A 23,124-nucleotide genomic window follows, 5' to 3' on the forward strand; every position below is an offset into this window, starting at 1 on the left:
TCGCCCAGCGTCTGGTTGGCAGCCTGGTCGCCCAGCGTCTGGTTGGCAGCCTGGTCGCCCAGCGTCTGGTTGGCAGCCTGGTCGCCCAGCGTCTGGTTGGCAGCCTGGTCGCCCAGCGTCTGGCAGGTTTTGAGCTGTTTGGGTCCGTTCAGGGGCAATTGAACATCTGCAAGTTTTTTAATAGCTGCCTCAGCTTCCACTTCATTGGTTTCCAGTTGTGCTGAAAAATACGTAGAAATCGTTAACTCCCAACTACCCTTGACATTAATACTGTAAATAATTTACCATTAAGGCTTCTTTGTTTTTGATTAAAAACTAAAGTATTAAGACTTCCTTTTAAGACTTGATACCTCCAAAACATTGAATTGGTAATTAGGCCAGTGGAGTTTGTTTACATCATTACAGACTCTGAATTGAGATTAAGCTAGCACAGCAGTTGTGTTCATGTGCTGCATTTACTTGGTTTTGGAAATTCCACAATCTCTACAGAGCTACCTTAGCTTAAGTTGGCTGACTGACTATATAAATGTCTGAATAATTTGAGAAGCCCGCTTTATGCCTACATTGTATGGTCAAAATAGCTCAAATTAAACATGGGTTGGAATCCCCATTCCAAAAGCCAGACAACTTAACCTTAATTTACTACATTGTGCCACAAAGAACCTCAGCTGTAAACACAATTGCAGCATTTTCCCAATATGGTTTCATAGAACCTGCTCACCTTTTTTAGCGGCTTGGATCAACTTGGACTCCATTGACTGGAGAAGTGCAAAGGCCCTCTTCATGGAGAGATCATTGGGAGACACATCTGTAGTACAAAATAAATGTAGTTAGTGTCCGTAAGTAGCTCTTGAAAGATTCTGTCACTAACGTCTTTACCTCTAATCATTCTCCTCTGCAGCTCATCATCATGTCTTTCATTTGTGCCGCCAACTGGCAAACTCAAGCCTAAGGACAATGCAACTGCTGTTAATCAAATGTTTCTGCTGTTTGACGCCACATATCATGAACTTGCTAAATTTCATTTGAGTAATTGAGTAATTTACCCTACTCTTTACATTCGCTATACTCCACTACATATTTGAATACAAGCTTCAAACAGAAGAAATGTAACAACCTTTGTTAATCCAAACAGTCAGCGCACAAACAACAAAGACCCAAACAGCTGCCATCACTCCAGTCACCAAGAGAAACTGGTTCCTGTGCTACATGCCAGGTAAAAACCCATCATGCAGGTAGCACAGCTGTTGCTGATCAGCTCTGATTGTCTCTCTCTGCAGAGTCAGTGCTAGTTGAGATTCAGCCCAGGAAAAATGGGAATTTGGAAGCAAGGGACATGTACAGACTATATTGTAAAGAAAGTCCAGGAAGTTGTGTTTTTTACAAGAAAGAAAGTCAATGATGTTTGTCTGAACACTGTTAGACTTTTTTTTGTAAATTTGCGTTAACTTACTGGCAACGTGCTGTAACTTCCTGATTACAGTATCATAACTGTACATGTTTTTTTACAGTATAAGACCCTTACTGTAACTTAGTTTTACAGTAGTAAAAATATCCTTGGTTTTACTGTTTAAAGAACTCCACAGTGGCAAAGCCCCAGGGATTGATTAAATTCGTTGAGAAATACTGTAAGGAGAGGCTGTCTTGGTTGACATACCTCTTTAACATTACGTGGAGGTCTGTGGCAGTGCCTAAGGAGTGGCAGACCAGGGTGGTTGCTCCCCTCTTCAAGAAGAATGGCATCTGCCCATTACAGGAGTATCACTATGCTCAGGCTCCTTGGTAAACTCTACTCCAAGGTGCTGGAAAGTCAAGTTCAGCCAATCCTCAGCAAGGAGTGTACCAATGTATGTAACATTTCAGCAGTTGACAGTGGTGGGATTTGAACCCACGCCTCCAGAGAGACTGGAGCCTTAATCCAGCACCCTAGACCACTCGGCCACACTACTTGCAAGTATCACTTCCCCAGATCTGACAAACACAAGGAACGTAACTAACGGTATGCTTGTCAATGTTATTGGAACAAAACGTTTGCAAGGGAAAAGCCAATCCTTACATTCTAAAAAACGTTATCACTCTTTGTCATTTTTCTCTGGCATTGTTGATTTTAGAATATTGTAACTAATAAGTAGGTTTAGGTCTGTGTGAATATGGGCTGAGCATTTACCTGGGCTGAATATGTGAACATCTTCTTTTGCATATTCACTGTAAAGAGCCATTACTCCTCCAACTGCCAACTATTGTTCCAGAGACAATAGGATTTACAGTTTTAGATTGCAAGGTAACTGTCAAAGACCAAAGACTTCAATGAAATACCTCAAGGGATCAAAACAGTTTGTCAAAATGGGAAAGTTCATGTTTTTTGATTAGAAATTCGAGCACAGTTGTTCATCTACCATTCAAAAACAAAAGTACGATCATGAAACACATATAACTTAGATTACCTAACTACAGCTCTGATTCAATACAGGCCAATGTCAGCGATCGTACAGATCTTTCTGCAGACCTTCACCGGCTAAATACCGATTCCCATACCGGGAGCTAAACCTGGGGCACCTGGTTGAAAACCAGGTATCCTAACCGCTAGACCATATGGGACTGACCACATATTAATAACAGGGATTTCATGAATCAACTCATAGTCTGGCTGGAAACAGGCCTTTGCTTGAACGTGAATGAAGACGCTTCTTAAGTAAGTTTTATCTTGAAGCTTTTGAGTGTTCTTTAGGTTTTTATCTGCTTTAACTATTACCGGACAGCGGGGGCACGGAGCAGAGCAGAGCGGCCGTTAGGGAGGAATCCTCCTCCGGGTTCAGCTCCATTTTGAACTGGCGGTAAAAAACTTAACGTCGGAACTTTATGACAAATATAAATGTTGACAGGTGGATTTCTGTTAATAACAAACACAACTATAGTCAATAGAAAAAGAAAATATTTATATATGAAAAGCCGTCTTGGTTCATCTTTCCACTGTTCCTACAATCACCACTCTGGTCTGGTTGGAAACTAAAGGATCTAAACTAAAAGGATGTTCCTCTTTAACTAAAAGGTCTATCTCTGTAGGGATCCATCCCATAATGTTGTCACACACTTAGAATAATGATCTGAGTCTGTCAGCAGCAACAACACAACCTTTAGTGGACGCTGACTTTACCTTTAAATTAGGAGTTTAAACAGAGACACAACAGGAAGAATAAATCCAGCAAATTAAGTCCCCAATAATCAGCATGTGGCCTTGTTTTATTTCAGGTAGTTAGCATGAAGCTGTTCCACACACATGCAACTTAAAAACAGGCTCCACTGAGATTTGAAGTCAGATCGCTGGATACAGAGTCCATTACACCATGGAACCTTTAAAAGTCTCACAAGGGTTTGCTTTGCAGTTTATTTCATAATATCCACAGTTATGATATTGAAAGCTGTGACAGGGCGCGTGGCGTCTATTTCTTTTCTGTTTGGAAAGTCTTTGCTTTTCATTAGTTTTTTTTTTGATATTTTTGTATTTTGTATTTTGCCGTGTGGCCTTATTTTGGGATAAATAAAATTATCTCATCTTCACCAAAACCACATCCCTGACTCCTCATTCCTGGTACTCATTCTTGCTGCAACCAACTGGCAACATCTACCCACAACAAAGGCACACAACAATCACAACTAAGATGAAAAAGCAACAATTATTGGCCAACTTAAGTCATTTAGTTAGCTAAGTGTTCAGAGGATGTGGGAAAAAGCAAGTCAAGAACAGGTTTTAAAGGTCTTGCCACAGACAGTGAATACAGCAGTAGATATGTCTACCGTGTACAAACACATGGTAACTTTACATGTGTTGGGGGTGTCCTGAACAAGCCCGCCGTGTTTACCGGTAACGAGTTTATCCAGCGTTTTTTTTTTTTGCCAGCCTCCAGGTTCATATAGAAACTGATTTGCTTTCTGGCTGTGGCAAAAAAAACAACTTTTGACTTTCTGTGTGTGTGTTGCGTTGGGTTGCTGCCGTTTTCTGCTATGATGACCGGCCACGGCTCGCCTCGCAGTGGAAAACGGACGCACAGTAACACGATTCGAGTAGAGATATTGGAAACACGCCAAGTTTCTCCCGCTCTTCTTAGAAGGCGTGGTATATCAGCAAAGTATGTCCGGGCAAGTTCAGTACTGAACTCAGCTTTTGAAAAATGCTCAGTAGAATGACAAGTAGCACTAACTCAATCCTTTTCTATTGTTAAGAAAAGGTAAAAGTGTTTATTCATAATCAATATATATTTAAGTTCAGACACTTTTTATTATTTTCATTTTGATCTACTTCTTAAAATAAGTTATCAACTTACTAAAACATGTATTCGTAACAAACTCAATTTTTTATGCTTAAAATGCTCAAGATTTTAAGCTTTAATTATTTTTTAGAGTGTAAGACTGTTATTCAACTGGCAGAATTCTAGAAATTTATTTGGAAAAACTCATTTGGAAATTATTTGTCCTGTATGATTTATTTTGTTCTGTTTGGGTTGGGCAGATTTCATCAGGTATTGTCTGTATCTTATTTTCTTGGTAAGAATTTTTCCATGATTCCTAAAGGTACAATAGTAATTTGTAGTAGCACTAATATTAATCATAGCACGTTAAGGTATTACATTTTCAGGACGCAGAGCAGTCTTTTAGTTATGTCTTTATTTTTAGCTTTGCAGACTAAACTTTAACTGTGGTTCAGCCGCAGGTAACCAGTGTCGTGAGGATATCGACATCCTCATAAACACGAGGGCTATGTTGCTTAAACATCTCATTTATGTAGGGAAGGTGTTGTTAGAAGCCAATTTTGGACTCTCTCACGCTTTCATTATTTTCTATCTGTCTTTTATAGATACAGGAAGCAACAACAGTCCAAGATGCAAACAGTGCAATTGCAGAGGAAGCCGATAGTCTCAGCATTATAGGTGCCTTAAGACATGTGTCCAGCCTGCAGGAGAAGCTTACTTTAAACGAGATGTGGAAAGTTGAAAGGTTGATTTCTTTCACTTATACTGTGGCTTAAAACACATTCCACCGAGATTTGAACTCAGATCACTGGATTCAGAGTCCAGTGTGCTAACCATTACACCATGGAACCTTTAAAAGTGTTGCAAGTGTTTACTTGACATTTTCTTTTTTATAATATCCACATAATATTGATATGATATGATATTGAAGACACACAACAATCACAACGCAGATGAAAAAGCAACAATTATTGGCCAACTTAAGTCATTTAGTTAGCTAAGCATTCAGAGGATGTGGGAAAAGGCAAGTCAAGAACAGGTTTTCCAAAAGTAGAATGGGAGCCAGAGCGTTCCTCTCCTGTGGAACCAGGTTCCAGTTTGGGTTCAGGAGGCAGACACCATCTCCACATGTAAGAGTAGGCTTAAGACTTTCCTCTTTGATAAATCCTATAGGTAGGGCTGGCTTGGGTGAGTCCTGAACCATCCCTTAGTTGTGCTGCTATAGGCCTAGACTGCCGGGGGACTTCCCATGATGCACTAGGTACCTCTCTCCTCCTCCTTCTCTCCATCTGTATGCAACCTCATATGCCTTTGAGATACAAGAACTTCTTCACTTGCGTAAATGGCCTGTTTGTGCATACAAAAGGTGGATACAGATGTTCTTGGGTGTAGGGTTTGGTGATTTTATTACCCCTAAAGTGTCTGCCGGTGCTTAGCATTATTAGCACCACACTCAAACCATCTGAGCTAACCGGCCTGCTTTTTAAGTGTTTGAAAAAGAAAGATTTCCGGAAACAAACCAGGCAAAATCAAGCAAAATTGGGCCAGTTCTGGATGGGCTACCTGGTTGTGTATGGTTTGTAGGGACTGCATATGTTTTCGGCCTTGCAAAAAAGACATGGAAAGCATAGCTATAGAGTCCAAACCAAGATGCTCCCATTCTGTTTCTGGAGGTAGACAGGAGCTTCTAACCACGAAGGGACTTGAACCCTCAATCTTCTGATCCGAAGTCAGACGCCTTGTCCATTAGGCCACGTGGTTGCAAGAAAAGGTAATATTTCCAAATCTGAATTGCCATGGTTTATCTGAAATTCAGGAGCGAGGTAACATTTTTAAAAAAGGCAGACTAATTAGGTGGCCAGTTAGCTTTTGTTGAAGGAAATAGATTGAATGCTAGGCACATCAGTTACCTGTGACTCATATTTGCACTTACTGAGCAGACAACCTTACAACTGTTTGTTTTTGGCCTTGCTACAAAAGACATGGAAAGCAGAGCTATAGAGATTGAGACTTGTTTTGCGTTAATGGCCGATTTGTGCAAACAAAAGGTGGATACAGATGCTCTTGGGCGTAGGGTTTGGCGATTTTAGTACCCCTAAAGTGTCTGCCGGTGCTTAGCATTTTTAGCACCACACTCAAACAATCTGAGCTAACCGGCCTGCTTTTTAACTGTTTAAAAAGAACAGATGTCCAGAAACAATTAAGGCCAAATTGAGCAAAATTGTCCGAGTTCTGGATGAGCTGGATGAGTTGTACACTTTGGCAATTCTGAACACTTTCAGACACTGTTGTATCATGTAAGTAACATGCACAAGTCTTTAAAAAGAAATGTGACTGTTTTTTATGCAGGTTTGCATCATAACAATGCGGGTGCTATCTCTAAATGAACAATGGGCAACCTACATCCATCTTGATAGCACCCAAATCTCTGTGCTGATCTCCCTGCTTGGATGGCAAGTCATCTGGTGGATTTTTTCCGTCAAGAGGAAGCTGATCAAGAGGGAGAGTTGTTTTATTGTACCAACTAGCAGTAAAGTTAATTTGTCTGGAGCCATAAAATTGCATTAGGTTATCAACGTTTTCAGCGAAAAAGAAAACCACAGCTCAAGTCCCTGATAAGGCAACAGCTTGATTGTGTGATATGTATGAAGTGCTCGCTATTGTCATCTGTCATGCAGGTTTGCTGGATGTTCACAGTCTGCTAGTCGCCATGATGAGTTGTGACTTTGAGCTTTTTAATTAACCTTTTTGGCCAATTTTCAACCAGTTTGTGCAATAACATTTGGTGTTGCATTGTGCAAATTATGGTCTACCCTCCTGCTGTCCAGAAGACTGTGATCATGGCAACAGCTCAATGGTCTTCATTTACTTGCACTTTAATCTGTAGTTCAGCAGATGTTTTTTTCCACAGTCAGTTGCTTTTGAAGCCTGGGTAGCTCAGTCGGTAGACCATCAGACTTTTAATCTGAGGGTCCAGGGTTCAAGTCCCTGTTCAGGCGTAGAGTTGCACATTCTGCTAGATGAGTTGTGCATTTGACATGCTTGTGTGGACATGGACAAATTCAGACACTATCATATCATGTGTGTTCCATGCGCAAGTCTTTAAAAAGAATTGTGACTGTTTTTAAAGCACGTTTGTATCATAACAATGTTGCTGGTAAGTCTAAATGAACAATGGGCAACCTACATCCATCTTGCTAGCACCCAAATCTCTGTACTCATCTCCCTGCTTGGATAGTATGCCCAAGGACATACGATTTATGTTCTATAACCCTTTTCATCGGTTTGCTACCACTCTTAAATAATTCCTTTCATTGTATCCCTCTCAGAAATAACCAAAGAATGACAAATTTCATTCATGTGCTTGTGTTCAACCACCTGTCACTGTATTTTTAGCAGCAGTAGTGTTTTTTTTTTTTTTTTTTAAAACACCTGCCCTGTGTGAGGGTTGAACTCACAACCTTCAGATTATGAGACTGACGCGCTGCCTACTGCGCCAACGAGGCAACAAAAGGCATTGCAATGGTTGGGAAAATCTCAGAAAAACTAACAATTTGGTCGTCAATCTTAATAAAAACAATGTATGTGGAAACCTATGTTCTCACACAAAGGCTAAGATTGACCCTATATGCTTTGTCATGACCCCATGAAAAGGGGAGACAAAAGACTGTGTGAAAGGTTGTCTACATGTATGCAAGGTGTATGCATGGATGAGTGTGAGGTATGGTGTCAGTGATTTATGCTGGACAGAGTAAAACTGACAAAGATGAGGGGGAGAGGTGCTGGAATGAGAGCACCTCTAGGGCAATCACAGATGCACAACCAATAATAAAACACTACTGAGTGAATGCGTTCAGAAAATGAAGAACATTGTTCAGAAAGCTTAATGAATTTTCATTTGACCATAACTATTAACCACCTGAACCTGGTAAAAGGTATGAGGTACTCATGCATAGCTAGCTAGTGATTTACCTACTGTAGATGGTGGTCGGCGTGCCAATGAGGCTTGAAAATTTGCAGTTGGTGATTCAGAGGAGATGTAACAGTTTAAAGTGTAAAGTAACTTAATTTTCTAAATTGTCCACCTACAGTGCCAACGAGAGCTCTTCTCTAATATTACCGGGTACGCAATAGCTATTCAACTTTAGAAGGTATTGTTGATTTCAGAAACAACAATAGACAGCACCATCTTATCACAATGCCCATGTATGTGTTTCTTCAAAGTTTGCAAAAACATTCACATGAACTCGCAAATCAATTGATGACATTTTGGAGGTCAAAGGTTCAATGTCAAGGTGACTGTGTCCTCATGTCTGTCCATCCAATTCTTGTGAATGCAATATCCCTGAACGCCTAGAGGGAAGCACTTAAAAATCTAGAGGTCAAGGTTACTGTTTCATTATGTCTCCAGAACTGTATATGTATTTCTCCTGAACTGTTGAGTTTGGGTGACGTAAAGCCCCAGTGGCCTAATGGATAAGGCACTGGCCTCCTAAGCCAGGGATTGTGGGTTCAAGTCCCATCTGGGGTGGTTTTCAGCAGAGTGGTGCAGCTGAAGTGTGCTGGGCCCACAACCTAGAGGTTGAAAGTTAGAAATCATCCTCTGTTAGCTCTGTTTTGCTGGTGACACAATGGTAGACACTCTGAAAGGGAGATGAATCAAGAGATTATGATTTCCATGGTGAGATGAATCATGTTATAACTGCTGGAAAAGTTGTTGACAGCCCATGAAAAGTAGCAAATCACGTTCTGGCAGTTTTCTGTCCATTTTAAAAAATTGACATCCACTACCCTGTCAGGACCCTGTAGTAATGCTGTCTTTCCAGTGATGTGATTGGTAAGTGGTTGGGCTGTATACAGGTTTTAATCATATCCATCGGTTGCATGGACGGGACATCAATACCCTGGTTCTACCGCCTGATCGCTGTCTTGTCTTTGTCGTTCAACAACTATTTGGGCTCACACCTAAACGCACCCGAAGCATCTCAGCCGAAAATCACACTGCACCTCAAAAGTGCTCTCAAGCACTCCCAGCTGTGCTTTTGCAGAAGAGTGCCTTGTTTTCTTTTAGCTTAGAAAAAGGCTTTAGCTTGACAAGGTAAACAAATTGATCCATAGTGATACTCATTAGTGTGTCCACTTCAGTTATGTATTGAAGCACATCCTTAGAGCTAATGGCCCTCATTTATTAACCTAATGTAGAAATCCTCTTACGACAGGCTTTACGTGAGATTCATGAAACGTTGTATCACACCAATCAGAGCGTAAGAATGATCGTACATTGATAAATGCAGCAGCTGGAAACGATCATAATTAAAATTATCACACCCCATTATATTCTCGGTTTTGAGGCATCGCCGCTACTATTTACGACATGACCAGACGTAATCCGGCTAAGAAGAGGCATTTTTCAGAGGTGGAGATTGCAAACCCTGACATCTCAGGTGCTCTGGTGCAGCCAGCTACCACCAGGACCAGGAGCAGCCGGCTACCACCAGGCCCAGGAGAATATGCCACCTAAGAAAAATGCAATCCTACCCAATGAGGTTGAGGAGATAAAGAAATCTCTGGACTTCTTGTTGGCGGAAAAATCATAGATCTGATGAGTAAAATACAAACGCTAAACGGGCAAAACGTGGAGAAGATTACTTTTCTGAAACTTGAGTTGCTGACCTCGAGCAATGCAATGTGATTATCAGCGGCCTGAGAACCAAACAACGGAACTATGCCAGGGTGGCCGCAGACGCTGGATACACCACTGCTAGGCTGAGGGAAGCTCTCGAGGAGGAGAAGGAGACGCTGGAACAACAGGTGATTTGCTTTTTGGACAGCAAAGGCATTTATGTTGATAGCAGGGACATTGAGGATTGTCATACTCTTCCGAGCAAAAACAAACGGCCACTCCATTGGTAATAATCCGGTTCACCGACAGAAAGAAAAAGTCAGCACTCCTCAGACAAGGAAGGAAATTAAAAGGCACCCAAGTTTACATCAACTCACAAAGAAAAATGCAGATATTGCCAAGAAAGCACTTGTACTCAGAAACAAAACAAGATCCAGGCAACATGGGCAAGAAATTGTAAAATATACATCAAACTTCATGGCACTTCAGGCAGCGAAAGTGATTCTCATCAGGGACATCACCGACCTGGATAAGTTTGAAGAAGGAATAAATCAAGAGCAACATAGGCCTACATAAGGTAACTATATACAAACTGAATTGGACATATCAAACACAATGATCATGGACAGAAACTTATCTGTTACATATGATAAACTGAACTTGGAAAATTTTAAATACACAGAACATAAACCACAAGACATTGAAAACAACATTGACCCAGATGATAATTTCTACATTGGTTCTCCCTACCAGTGTGAATATTACACAGTTAAACCTGTAAGCTTACTGTAAACTAAATGTGGAAAGTTGAAAGGTTGATCTTTTTACCTGTGCTGTGGCGTAAAAAAAAAGGTTCCACCGAGATTTGAACTCAGATTGCTGGATTCAGAGTCCAGAGTGCTAACCATTACAGCATGGAACCTTTAAAAGTGTTGCAAGGGTTTGCTAGACAGTTTCTTTCATAATATCCACATGTATGATATTGAAGGCACACCACAATCACAACAAAGATGAAAAAGCAAAATTATTAGCCAACTTAAGTCATTTAGTTAGCTAAGCGTTCAGAGGATGTGGGAAAAAGAAAGTCAAGAACAGGTTTTGAAGGACTTGACACAGACAGTGAATACAGCAGTAGATATGTCTACTGTGTACAAACAGATGGTAACTTTACATGTGTTGACAATAAAGATGCTCACAAAACGCTGTACTTGCCATTGAGTTTCTTACTCACATATATGTCCTCTTAAATGCAAAGAACTGCTAAGAGTTGTATTCTCAATACAATGTCTCAGATATGACTTCCAAATGAAAATACTAGTTGTCAGAAGTGGGATTTGAACCCACGCCTCCAGTGGAGACTGCAACCTGAACGCAGCGCCTTGGACCGCTCGGCCATCCTGACTGATCCAACTAATGCTTCGTAGGACCTGTCTCGAAAATTATAATATAGTAAATTAAACATGTCATGATATAGGAGGTTCTCAGTCATCCATGTCATAGTTAACAAGGGAAGGTTTCTCAACTGTCAGTCCAGATATATGGGCGTTCATGGAGACATGGAAGAAAGTCACCAGGGTGGCAATGTGCTTGACAATAGCAATAAATTGCGCGGGATGTGAAGGCAATGTGCAATACAGGCTAAATCCTATGGTGGGAATCAAGATCCACCAATGTTTCTGTCCATAATGTCCACCTGAATACAGAAATGTCCCTGCCAGATGGGAAATAGACTGACAATTGGGTCAACATTGTGCAATTATCTTCAAAATGTCCAACTGAGTCAACAAATATACCTGCCAGATGGGAAATAAACTGATAACTGTCTTCATGGTCTAAACGTGTCAAATATAAGTACAATGCCCACATTGAGTGCAGATGTGTGTGTTTTGGTTCCTGATCCATGCTATTACCCCAAAGTTCACAACTAGGCCGAGGGCAACTGGACTTGGTGAAAGGTTCTTTGCAGAAGTTTTGTCTCTCACCCAAGAGACTTCTTTAATTGTTTTTTTTACACAGAAAGGGTTGGACACAGTGCCCACTCCTCCACCCATATCTGACAATTGAAATCTGTGGGGAAAGGGGGGTTCCAAAGCTAATAGACCATTCAACAAGCAAATCTGATGAACTATACTGCCCCATTCAGGATTGATTCCTTTTTATGGTGAGTACAAGACTGAATGCAAAGTGTGCATTCCCCATGTAACTCAAAGCCTATCACTTCCACTAAATAGTGTCAAATTTGGAGCTCCTTCGGATTACATTAACGACCAGGTGACTCCTCAACATGCCCCCACCAACATACTGTTTACAGTCTAAATGACCAAGGACATTAAACCTGTAAGCTCACTTTAAACTAGATGTGAAAAGTTGATCTTTTTCACCTATACTGTGGTTTAAAACAAGGTTCCACTGAGATTTGAACTTAGACCGCTGGATTTACAGTGCAGAGTGCTAACCATTACACCATGGAACCTTTGGAAGTGTTGCAAGGGTTTGCTAGGCAGTTTCTTTCACAATATCCACATGTGTGATATTAAAGGCACACAACAATCACAACAATTATTGGCCAACTTAAGTCATTTAGTTAGCTAAGCGTTCAGAAGATGTGGGAAAAAGCAAGTCAAGAACAGGTTTTAAAGGACTTGCCACAGACAGTGAATACAGCAGTAGATATGTCTACTGTGTACAAACACATGGTAACTTTACATGTGTTGACAATAAAGATGGCCACAAAACACTGTAGTGGCCATTGAGTTTCTTGCACACATTCATGTCCTCTTAAATACATAGAACTGCTTTATTCCCAATATCATGTCTCAGAAAAACAGTAGATGTCAGAAGTGGGATTTGAACCCACGCCTCCAGTGGAGACTGCGACCTGAACGCAGCGCCTTGGACCGCTCGGCCATCCTGACTGATCCAACAAATACTTTGTAGGACCTGTCTCAAAAATTATGATGTAGTAAATTAAACATGTCATGATATAGTAGGTTCTCAGTCATCCATGTCATAGTTAACAAGGGAAAGTTTCTCAACTGTCAGCCCAAATATATGAAGACATGGAGACATGGAAGAAAGTCACCAGGGTGGCAATGTGCTTGACAATGGCAAATTCCTAAACGCATGCACACCACTGTATGCATGTATACCTGCATGCATTTCAAAATGTAGGCCAAGAAAAAAAAGAAACAGAGCCATATTCACACAAAAAAAATAATTTTACAGCAGAAAGCCCCATTTTAAGGACACACAGCAGACCTACAATGAAAGTGTAATTGCACTGCTTTGAAAATAGTAAGAACCTTCTTCATCACAAACCTGATGGTGCAGTACTTGATCCACATGGATCCACTTGCTGTCCCTCTGGCTGTTCCTCCCTCTGTCCCATTTATGTTTTCTTCCTCCTCACTCTCTTCTTCATCTTCCTCACCCTCTGGAATATCCCTCTCTGTGTCAGAGCCCTCACTTTCATCACATGCCCTCTCTCCAAACTCCTCCTCCTCCTCTGGCTCTCCCTCTTCCTGCTCTCCAGTCCCTTGATTTGTTTCTCTCACTGCTGTTTTTCTCACTTTTTGTTTACTAGGGCTCTATACCGCTTCCTCGTTTCATGATAAATATTAAAAGAAGAAAAAACGTAGGGGTATGCATTACATTTCCCTCCCTACTCAACCTGGGCATAAAGCCTGTCGATTACTTTACACAAACGTAGTTATTTGTTAACGCAATGCAACAGCAAAGACGGATGAAGTTACGTGTTCAAAGTACTGACTTCCCGTACTCAAGTAGAAGTAGACTTAATTGTGTTAACAAATACTCTGGTAAAAGTAGAAGTACTGATTTAACTTCTTTACTCAAATACAAGTAACAAAGTACAGGCTTGGAAATTTACTTAAAGTATGAAAGTAAAAGTAGCCTTGCTGATGTTACTAGAGAGCACGCTGAGAAACTTCAGTGGACATTGAGAAAAGGCAAGGCAGCTTTATTTGTATAGCACATTTCAGCAACAGGGCAATTCAAAGTGCTTTACACAAAATCAGTTAAACAGATAAAACACTAGTAAAAACAGTTAAAAATCATAAGCATTAAAAACCGGTAAAACACATGAATAGACAGTTAAAAAAATAGACACATAAAACACAAGAATAAAAGTTACAGTGCAGCATAATAAATTTAAAGAAATGAGCAGTCATTTAAAGAAAGGCAGCATCAAAAAGGAAGGTCTTCAGCCTTGATTTAAAAGAACTGAGAGTAGCAGCAGATCTGCAGGTTTCTGGGAGTTTATTCCAGATATGAGGAGCATAGAAACTGAAAGCTGCTTTACCCTGTTTAGTTCTGACTCTGGGGACAGAAAGTAGACCTGTCCCAGATGACCTGAGAGGTCTGGGGGGGTCATAGTGTAGTAGCAGATCAGAAATATATTTTGGACCTAAACCGTTAAGTGATTTATAAACTAGCAAGAGTACTTTGAAATCAATTCTTTGAGACACAGGAAGCCAGTGTAAAGACTTCAGAACTGGAGTGATGTGATCCAGTCTCTTGGTCTTAGTGAGGACCTGAGCAGCAGCGTTCTGAATCAGCTGTAGCTGTCTGATTGATTTTTTAGGGAGACCTGTAAAGACCCCGTTACAGTAGTCAAGTCTACTGAAGATAAAGGCATGGACCAGTTTTTCCAAATCCTGTTGACACATAAGTCCTTTAACCCTTGATATATTCTTAAGGTGATAGTAGGCTGACTTTGTTATTGTCTTAATGTGGCTGGTAAAGTTCAGGTCTGAGTCCATGACTACACCAAGATTTCTGGCTTTGTCTGTTGTTTTTAACATTGTTGTTTGAAGCTGAGCGCAGACAGCAAAAGGCTCTTTATTCTTTATTCTTTATTTGCCATTGCCTACATTTTAAATGTCTGTCTGCCAATAGGCCTAAAACATATATAAAACATATAACTTATTTCTTGTGACAGAGACTGGGACTCCAGGTTAATAAGATTCTGACCGAGTAGCAAGATATGAATTCAAGTGGGATTTTGTGAGAAGTCTGTGTATGTTCCCATCCAATTAGATTCAATTTGGTATTGATGATCAAAAATAATAACTAACTCCTGTGAAATTATTTGAAACTTAATGAGGACTAGATTAGGATTTAAAAAGATTTAAAGCTGAATCTGGTTTTCAATTTGGCCCAGGTGTGTCTGTTAAAACACCAACGGAGTCAACTTCTCTCTGTTGATGCTTTGTTACAATCAAGCATCAGGATAAAGATGGGGGGGGGGGGGTTAGCTCTGCTAAGGCTGTGTGTGTGGTAATAAAATAAATAAATAACATTGTAATGGCTACCATACACAATGCATAGGAATCATACAGTGAGGAAAATAAGTATTTGAACACCCTGCTATTTTGCAAGTGCAGTTTAGGCATTATATGGTGTGTTGAGGTGCTACAGGAACATTTCTGCAAACAGTCCTAGCACTGCTTATTACGTTGTTGTGGCCGAGTGGTTAAGGCGATGGACTAGAAATCCATTGGGGTCTCCCCGCGCAGGTTCGAATCCTGCCGACAACGAGCGCTGTTTTTTAAGAGTGGTAGCAAACCAATGACACATCAAAGTATTCCAAATCGCAGATGTGCTTTCATAAACAATATTGTGTTATCTCATAACTACTGGAAGCAACCAGTCTCCACCAATGTATTTCTTATCAATCTGTGTTACAAGATTTGCAGTGAACGTTGTATTGTCCAGCAGAAAGGCAACAGGTTTGTTACTTTTCAACTATGATTTATATCGTAGCAGTGCAAGCATTTTGCCCAGGTTTGATTTCAAGCCACCGCATATTTCAATTTCCTTGCGGGAGTCATCCCAAAAGGATTAATAAAGATAAGTCTAAGTCTATCTCAGAAAAAAGTCAAAAGAATTTCAAAATCTTCAGGGGATGTAGCTCAGTGGTAGAGCTCATGCTTTACATGCATGAGGACCTGGCATCTCCAGCAGGTATTATGGTTGAGTCTTTAAAAGAGCTGCAACAGATATTACCTCCTGTGGTAATCTGACTGGTAGACAGCACAACAAGCAATTTGAACGTACATGTTTTACAGTTTCTATTTACAGTATTTATTACCTGTAGTGTAGTATATTTACTGTATTACACTCCAGTTTTTATGGGTGTTACAGCGGGAATAAAGGAGTATGAGCACTGTAGTTTCTTTTTTTATGGATGAAATAATCTCAACATGCCATTAAGTTTACTCTTCAGCAGGTGGAGACATTTCACTTCAGACACTTGCAACATCAGATGCTTTGTTAAACATCAACAGACTGGAAATAGACTTGATACTGATACAAAGCACAGGAATTAGAAGAGGATGGTTTCAATCCCTCAACCTCTGGGTTATGGCCCAGCACGCTTCAGTGTCTGTGATTGACATTTTGAGGGGAGATTTGGGAACCTGTGGCAACCAAGGTTCCAACAGCTTACGGGTAGTAAAGTTAAACATTTGGTAGACCTTGCAACTATCTTTTATTTGAGCTCCCTGATTACTCACACATTGATTATTCACATGTAAGACTTGTGATTGGCTGGTGTTTTAAAAAAAGGGCATTGTGAGTACAGATATAAACATCAGTAAGGAGTCTACCAAGTTGCCTCTTATCATTTTAGTTTGGACACCCAGTGAGGCTTACTATGTAAAGAGAGGAGCCTGGTTGGGCTAGAACTCTCCCCTGCTGGATCGGGCTGTACTGCACCGCCTAATGAAAATATACACCCTTGAGATATGGATAGTCCTAATATTAATATACAGGCTTATATTTCAATCTCGTCACCTTACACGTAGGTGTACCTATATTTAAATGAACACACAGTAGCAAAGCTTATGCAGTGTTTTTTTTAATTTTACCTGTGTTTTTTTCTGTGAGGGACAACTCTGTCTGGCTTATTTATGTAGCATGGAAGCTAGCGTTAGCTAACTAGCAGCCAGCCTGCTTCTAAACAAATACTTTTTAATTATCTCAACACTTTTTAACAGTCAAACTGAAACACTGGCGGTGAGCTCCAGGTCCTGCAGCTGCTGACGGACATGGATAGCTTCAGACCCGCTCACCACTAGTGTTGGTGGATTAGCAGGCTAGCGTTAGCAAACTAACACCGCTTATAAATAAATACATTTTAATTATCCTAACACTTTAAACAGTCAAACTAAACACTGGCGGTGATCTCCAGGTCTTGCAGCCACGGACGGACCGCCATCAATGGGTATAATGCGTGCATTTTAAATTACATTTTTATTTTTTTTAAGCGGGCTGGTTGGTTAGTTTGCTAACGCTAGCTTGCTATTCCCCCAACACTGGCGGGGGGCTCATGGGGGGTTGTGCCGCTGCTACGGGTCTGGAGCTTTCCATGTCCCGCTGGAGATCAGATCCCGTTGAGGTCGGCAGCGGAGATTTCTAGCGATGTTTCCCCGCTGGCCGAGCCCCACTGACGGCGGACCGTCTGCGTCTGCCGCACCTGGAGCTCCAGTGTTTCAGTTTAACTGTTAAAAAGGGTTGAGATAATTAAAGGTATTTACAGTATTTAGAAGCGGGCTGGATGCTAGTAAGCTTATGCTAGCTTTCATGCTACATAATAAGCCGGACAGAGTTGTCCCTCATCTGGGGATAAAACCCTGCTGCCCCCTCCCCCCCCATCCTGTTGGCGCAGAGCTCCACAGACTAAGTCCACAGGTACAACTTAGTTTTGCACCAAATGTATCGCAAGAAGTGTTGCAAAAGTCGAGGGTGCAGACTCGCCGCTGTGGAAAAGTGATTGAAGTGAAAAAAAATAAATAAAGTACAAGTACAGAATTTTTTTCTACAAGCTCTCAAATCATATTCTCTAAGTGCTCACATCACATCTACGCGCTCTCACATTTGCACCATATTTACCTTCATATTCTTTGTTGAACTTTATTGCTTTACAAACACCAAAGCAAGTAAGCGCTGTGACTAACATTACTCTTCTGAAGTGATTTTGGAGAGGGAAATTAGGTAGAAATACTCTGGTTGACTAGCATGACACCATTGTATTCAAATAATAATCAATCCAGGTTAACATGAATGACAGTGACTGCATGTTGCTTCCTCTAAATTTCAGGTTGTGGTCGACTAGCGAGGCCAGCTCGTCAGTTTGATAAACTGACCAGACCTGCATGCCTCTTGTTTCTTTGGGCTAGTTGTATTAGCTTTAGCCTGGCTGGTAGCAGCTTTCTGCTTGTTTCTTTAAGCTAACTATATTAGCTTTAGCCTGGCTGGTAGCAGCTTTCTGCTTCTTTCTTTAAGCTAACTATTTTAGCTTTAGCCTGGCTGGTAGCGCCTTTCTGCTTGTTTCTTTAAGCTAACTATTTTAGCTTTAGCCTGGCTGGTAGCAGCTTTCTGCTTGTTTCTTTAAGCTAACTATATTAGCTTTAGCTTGGCTGATAGCAGCTTTCTGCGGTGGGAAATGGCCGGGAGACGTTGTGACGTTATGTTGCATTAATCAGGGGGTTTAGTTTGTATTTGAGGAGAACATAAAACCCCAACTACTGTAGCGTCACTCACTACCCATCAAATACTATGACATCACTGTGTTAGAGGCAGCTGTTGCCAACGGTAGGCTACTTTTCTACACACGGAGAGCCTCACTTCCCATACCAAACCCCGTCGGACTAACGTCACATACACACGTTGCCCACATGGCTACCTGTCTTAAAGGGGAACGGTCGGATGGTAATAATCATGTAAAGGAGAAACGGTGAAAGGTTACTTTTCTATCAAGCAGCAAAAAAGTATTAACGTCAACATCGTAACGTCCTGCAATGTGACTTTCGCGCATGCGCACATCGCGATGTCAATGCTAAAACACAATATTGTTCAGCCCTAACTGACGGTATACTTCAGTAAGCTAGTTTGCCACTTTTATCTTGGGTAATGCCACATGTAAGTATATCTTAGTTTATTTAGATACCCAACATAGGTTATACTACTTACACTGTATAACAATACATTACGTGTTTCTTTATTTAATCTTACATTTTTGCTAGCCTGTTGTGTAGTTATATTGTTTTTACAATTATCTTTGTTTAATATCTGTGACTCATTACTATCTAAGTAACTGGTCATTGTGTTTTCTCCCAGTTTCACCCTTTGTTACTCAAATAAACGTGTTACAAGGATCCCGGTCGCCAGTGCTTGATGGTGGAAGGTGTTTAGCTGCTGGTCAGATTGCACAGCGTTACGTACGTGAAGGACAAGACATATTTCATGGTAAGTATTTCCAGGTGATCTCTGCACCTCTAATCTCTGCACCTCTGTTATTCTAATATTACCATGTAATAAAATTGAAACAGGCAGTTTTGCATTTTCCACCACTGATTCATGGTTGTTTGACAGTAACTACCAGAAGCATTTCCAGGTAATCACTACACCTCTGTCTTACCACGTAATAAAATAGAAACAGGTAGTTTTGCATTTTCCACCACTGATTCATGGTTTTTATTTCAGAAACTACCGGAAGCATTTCCAAGTAATCACTACACCTCTGTTTTTGTATTATTACCATGTAATTAAATCGAAACAGGCAGTTTTGCATTTTGCACCACTGCCTTCTAAATCTCTAACCATGCGCCATTTCTTGCCTAAAACAATATAACCAACAATATGTTAAATTAAATTTGATGGATGTAACTCCCTGATGGTCTAATGGCTAGGATTTGGCGCCCTCACCGCCGTGGCCGGGGTTCAATTCCCGGTCAGGGAATGGTCAGGACTTGACAGATACAGATTTAAAAGAGTAGGTTTTTGGTTGATTTGTCAAATTCTTCCTCATTAGTTTAACGTTTTAAAGAGTAGCATTTCCTTTAAATCAGACCCCGACAGTGGATGTATGCTTTTGTCATCATTGATGGGTCATAAACACTTCATCTGCCTCCATCTCAATAACAATTCTTTTCATTTTTTCAAGCAGTAACTAAACCCCTAACCAACATTTTTAACTGAAAACCAATGTATGTGAGTGTCAAGTAATGTTATTGTTGGATTCAGGTCCAAATTTTGACATTTTAGCGCAATGCAAAGGTGCATAACAGATTTTTTTTCTACATACCTGGAGCGATGCAAAGCAGGGGTGGCCAACTAGTCAAGGAACAGCAAGAGACTTGGTATTTAAGACTACAAACTGACTATGTGACAGATGTCTAATCTGTCAAGTCCTGCCTTCTGAAGCTCTAGCCAGGCGCCATTCCTCGCCTAAAACAATATGAGTCATTCCAGTAAGTGAAAAGAAAACTCACATCTACAAAGACAAATTTGAAAGAAGTCACTCCCTGATGGTCTAGTGGCTAGGATTCGGCGCTCTCACCGCCGCGGCCTGGGTTCGATTCCCGGTCAGGGAATGGTCAGGACGTGAGAGACTCAGGTGTGATGTTGAAAGAATAAGTTCCTGGACTTAATTTTATTTGTCAAATTCTTCCTCATTAGTTTAAATGAACTGACAACATCAGTTATATAACTTACAGTTCTCAAAGACGCACACAATCTCAATTGGTTATCCTTTAGACAGCTAGTCTCTTTTTCTTTTCTCTCACTTTTTGTCTCTGTCTGGCCTTATGTATTTGCTTGTATTACATCAAGTGACCTGCATACCAATGACCGTAAAGATTAATATGAATAATATGAATATCGGGAAACTGACTCAAGCTGCATTTCCTTTTTACAAATATGAATGTTAACCTGCAGTCCTGGAATGTTAAGTTGCAGTTCTAGAACAATAGGTTGAAGTTGTAGAATTTTAAGAGTTGCGGTCCTAAACTGTTAATTACAGTTCTAAAATGGTACATTGTAGTTCTAGAATGTTAAGCTGCAGTTCTAGAACAATAGGTTGAAGTTTTAGAATTTGAACATGCATTGTCACCAGACTTTAGTTTGATCTGAGGAACAGGAGGTCAGCACAGGCCATGATCGTAGAATGCAGGCACATTTTAGACTGGTAAATTACAGGGATTTTTACACTGAGATGGACCTTCTAATCTTGCGATTGACAGACGATCTGCCCCAATACAGTGCAGAACTCAGGCATTCCCACTTTCTAAAACACCACCGCCCAAAGTGGGGCTCGAACCCACGACCATGAGATTAAGAGTCTCATGCTCTACCGACTGAGCTAGCCAGGTACTTCTTAACCCTTTTATTGTCCTTCGGGACCCGTGCAGTTTTACCCATAGTGTTGTCCTTCAAGTCCCCGGGACCCATGACGTTGTACTTTGGGTTCCAGGGAGCCGTAGCATTGTCCTTTGGGTCCCGAGGACCCTTGACGTGGTCCTTTGGGTCCCCGGGACCCATGACATTGTCGTTTGGGTCCTGGGGACCCTTGACGTTCCTTTTCGGGTCCCAGGGACCCTTGACATATCCCTTCGGGTGGCATTGGCCTTGCGGGTCCCAAGGACCTGTGGCATTGTCCTTCGGGTCCCGGGGACCCTTTACGTTGTTCTTCGGGTCCATAGGACCCTTGACATTGTCCCTCGGGTCCATAGGACCCTTTACATTGTCCTTCGGGTCCATAGGACCCTTGACGTTGTCCTTTGGGTCCCGGGGACCCTTGACGTTGTCCTTCGGGTCCATAGGACCCGTGGCATTGGCCTTGCGGATCCCAAGGACCCGTGGCATTGTCCTTCGGGTCCAGGGGACCCATGACGTTGTCCTTCGGGTTCCAGGGACCCTTGACATTGGCCTTATGGGTCCTTGGGACCCGTGGCATTGTCCTTCGGGTCCCGGGCACCCTTGACGTTGTCCTTTGGGTTCCAGGGACCCGTGGAATTGTCCTTCAGGTCACAGGGACCCTTACGTTGTCCTACGGGTCCCGGGGACCCATGACGTTGTCCTTCGGGTCCCAAGGACCTGTTGCATTGTCCTTTGGGTCCCTGGGACCCTTGACGTTGTCCTTCGGGTTCATAGGACCTGTGGCATTGTCCTTCGGGTCCCTGGGACCCGTGGCATTGTCCTTCGGGTCCCGAGGACCCTTGACGTTGTCCTTCGGGTTCCAGGGACCCGTGGCATTGGCCTTATGGGTCCTTGGGACCCGTGGCATTGTCCTTCGGGTCCCGGGGACCCTTGACGTTGTCCTTTGGGTCCTAGGGACCAGTGGCATTGTTCTTTCGGGTCACATGGACCCGTGGCGTTGTCCTTTTGGGTCACGGGGACACGTGGCGTTGTCCTTCGGGTCCCTAGGACCCGCAACATTGTCCTTCGGGTCCCAGGGACTCGTGGAATTGTCCTTCAGGTCACAGGGACCCTTGGCATTGGTGGTACACTCAATCGGACGTATTAGTTCTGCTACCCTCCCATCGTCCTGCTTTTGAGTCCCTGGGATTCTGGCCAGTGGCTTGTAGTTGTAGTAAAAACAGGAAAGGCAAAGGCGAGTGGAAAGGGAGGTTAAAAAATAAAACTAAAGGCTTGACATCAGTCTACTCATTATTTTTATTACACACACACACACAATATACACTTTAGACACATTTGTCTTCTTGTTGTCGTCATTTTTTTTCACGTCATCTTGTTTTAGACCTGTGCACTTGTTGCACGTGGCTCGGCACAGCCGGGGGAGCAGCTGCAGCATGGCCCGTCGTTTCACTCTGGAGTTGAAGCTGCATCGGATTCTCGTGAGCGGCGTTGCCGCTAGCAATGTCTCCGCTGAAATCAAGGTACAAAAAGGAGAAAACCCACAATAGGCCTGCGACAAACACGACGACGACAACCACCACCGTGACTGTGATGGCGGTGGGTGTGCGTCACAAGAGGACCAACACATACACGACCACAGCGGCAAAAAAGACTACTGCTACTACGACGACGACAACAAAGATGATGACCAAGGCCAAATGGACGTTGAAGTTCAAGACAAAGAAGGAGAACAAGTGAATGAAGAAGAAGAAGTAGAGGAAGAAGAAGACAAAGAGAAAAAAGTATAAGTAGGAGAAGACGACGAAGAAGAAGAAGAAGAAGAAGAAGAAGAAGAAGAAGATGGTAGTGAAGACGAGGGGCAAGAGGAGGATGAGGAAACATTTGTGTCAAAAGATGGCAAAGTCAAATGGTCCTCGAAAACGTGTCATCCCAGTGTCCCTAGACCTCATTGCCATGCTACCAAAAAAGACAAACCCGACCAAGAAGAGGACACAACAGACGCTGCTGTTTGTGGCTGCCACAAATCTCGAGGGTCAAAGGAGATGCGCCACAGCCGGAAAGTGGAAAGAGATG

General features: G+C 41.8%; 5 non-coding genes across 5 annotated transcripts; 3 read left to right on the forward strand and 2 right to left on the reverse strand.

The window, feature by feature from the left end:
- Nucleotides 1-5,935: 5,935 nt before the first annotated feature.
- Nucleotides 5,936-6,008, reverse strand: trnar-ucg (transfer RNA arginine (anticodon UCG)). Its single transcript has one exon. It is a non-coding gene; the product is annotated as a tRNA-Arg (tRNA).
- A 2,697-nt stretch (nt 6,009-8,705) lies between these two features.
- Nucleotides 8,706-8,778, forward strand: trnar-ccu (transfer RNA arginine (anticodon CCU)). The gene has a single exon. It is a non-coding gene; the product is annotated as a tRNA-Arg (tRNA).
- Nucleotides 8,779-12,702: 3,924 nt separating this feature from the next.
- On the reverse strand, nt 12,703-12,785 carry trnal-cag (transfer RNA leucine (anticodon CAG)). The gene has a single exon. It is a non-coding gene; the product is annotated as a tRNA-Leu (tRNA).
- Nucleotides 12,786-15,346: 2,561 nt separating this feature from the next.
- trnas-aga (transfer RNA serine (anticodon AGA)) lies at nt 15,347-15,428 on the forward strand. Its single transcript has one exon. It is a non-coding gene; the product is annotated as a tRNA-Ser (tRNA).
- A 4,767-nt stretch (nt 15,429-20,195) lies between these two features.
- Nucleotides 20,196-20,267, forward strand: trnae-cuc (transfer RNA glutamic acid (anticodon CUC)). The gene has a single exon. It is a non-coding gene; the product is annotated as a tRNA-Glu (tRNA).
- The last annotated feature ends 2,857 nt before the right edge of the window (nt 20,268-23,124 follow it).

The sequence above is a fragment of the Etheostoma spectabile genome, unplaced genomic scaffold (assembly GCF_008692095.1).
Source record: "Etheostoma spectabile isolate EspeVRDwgs_2016 unplaced genomic scaffold, UIUC_Espe_1.0 scaffold00018760, whole genome shotgun sequence".
NCBI lineage: Eukaryota > Metazoa > Chordata > Actinopteri > Perciformes > Percidae > Etheostoma > Etheostoma spectabile.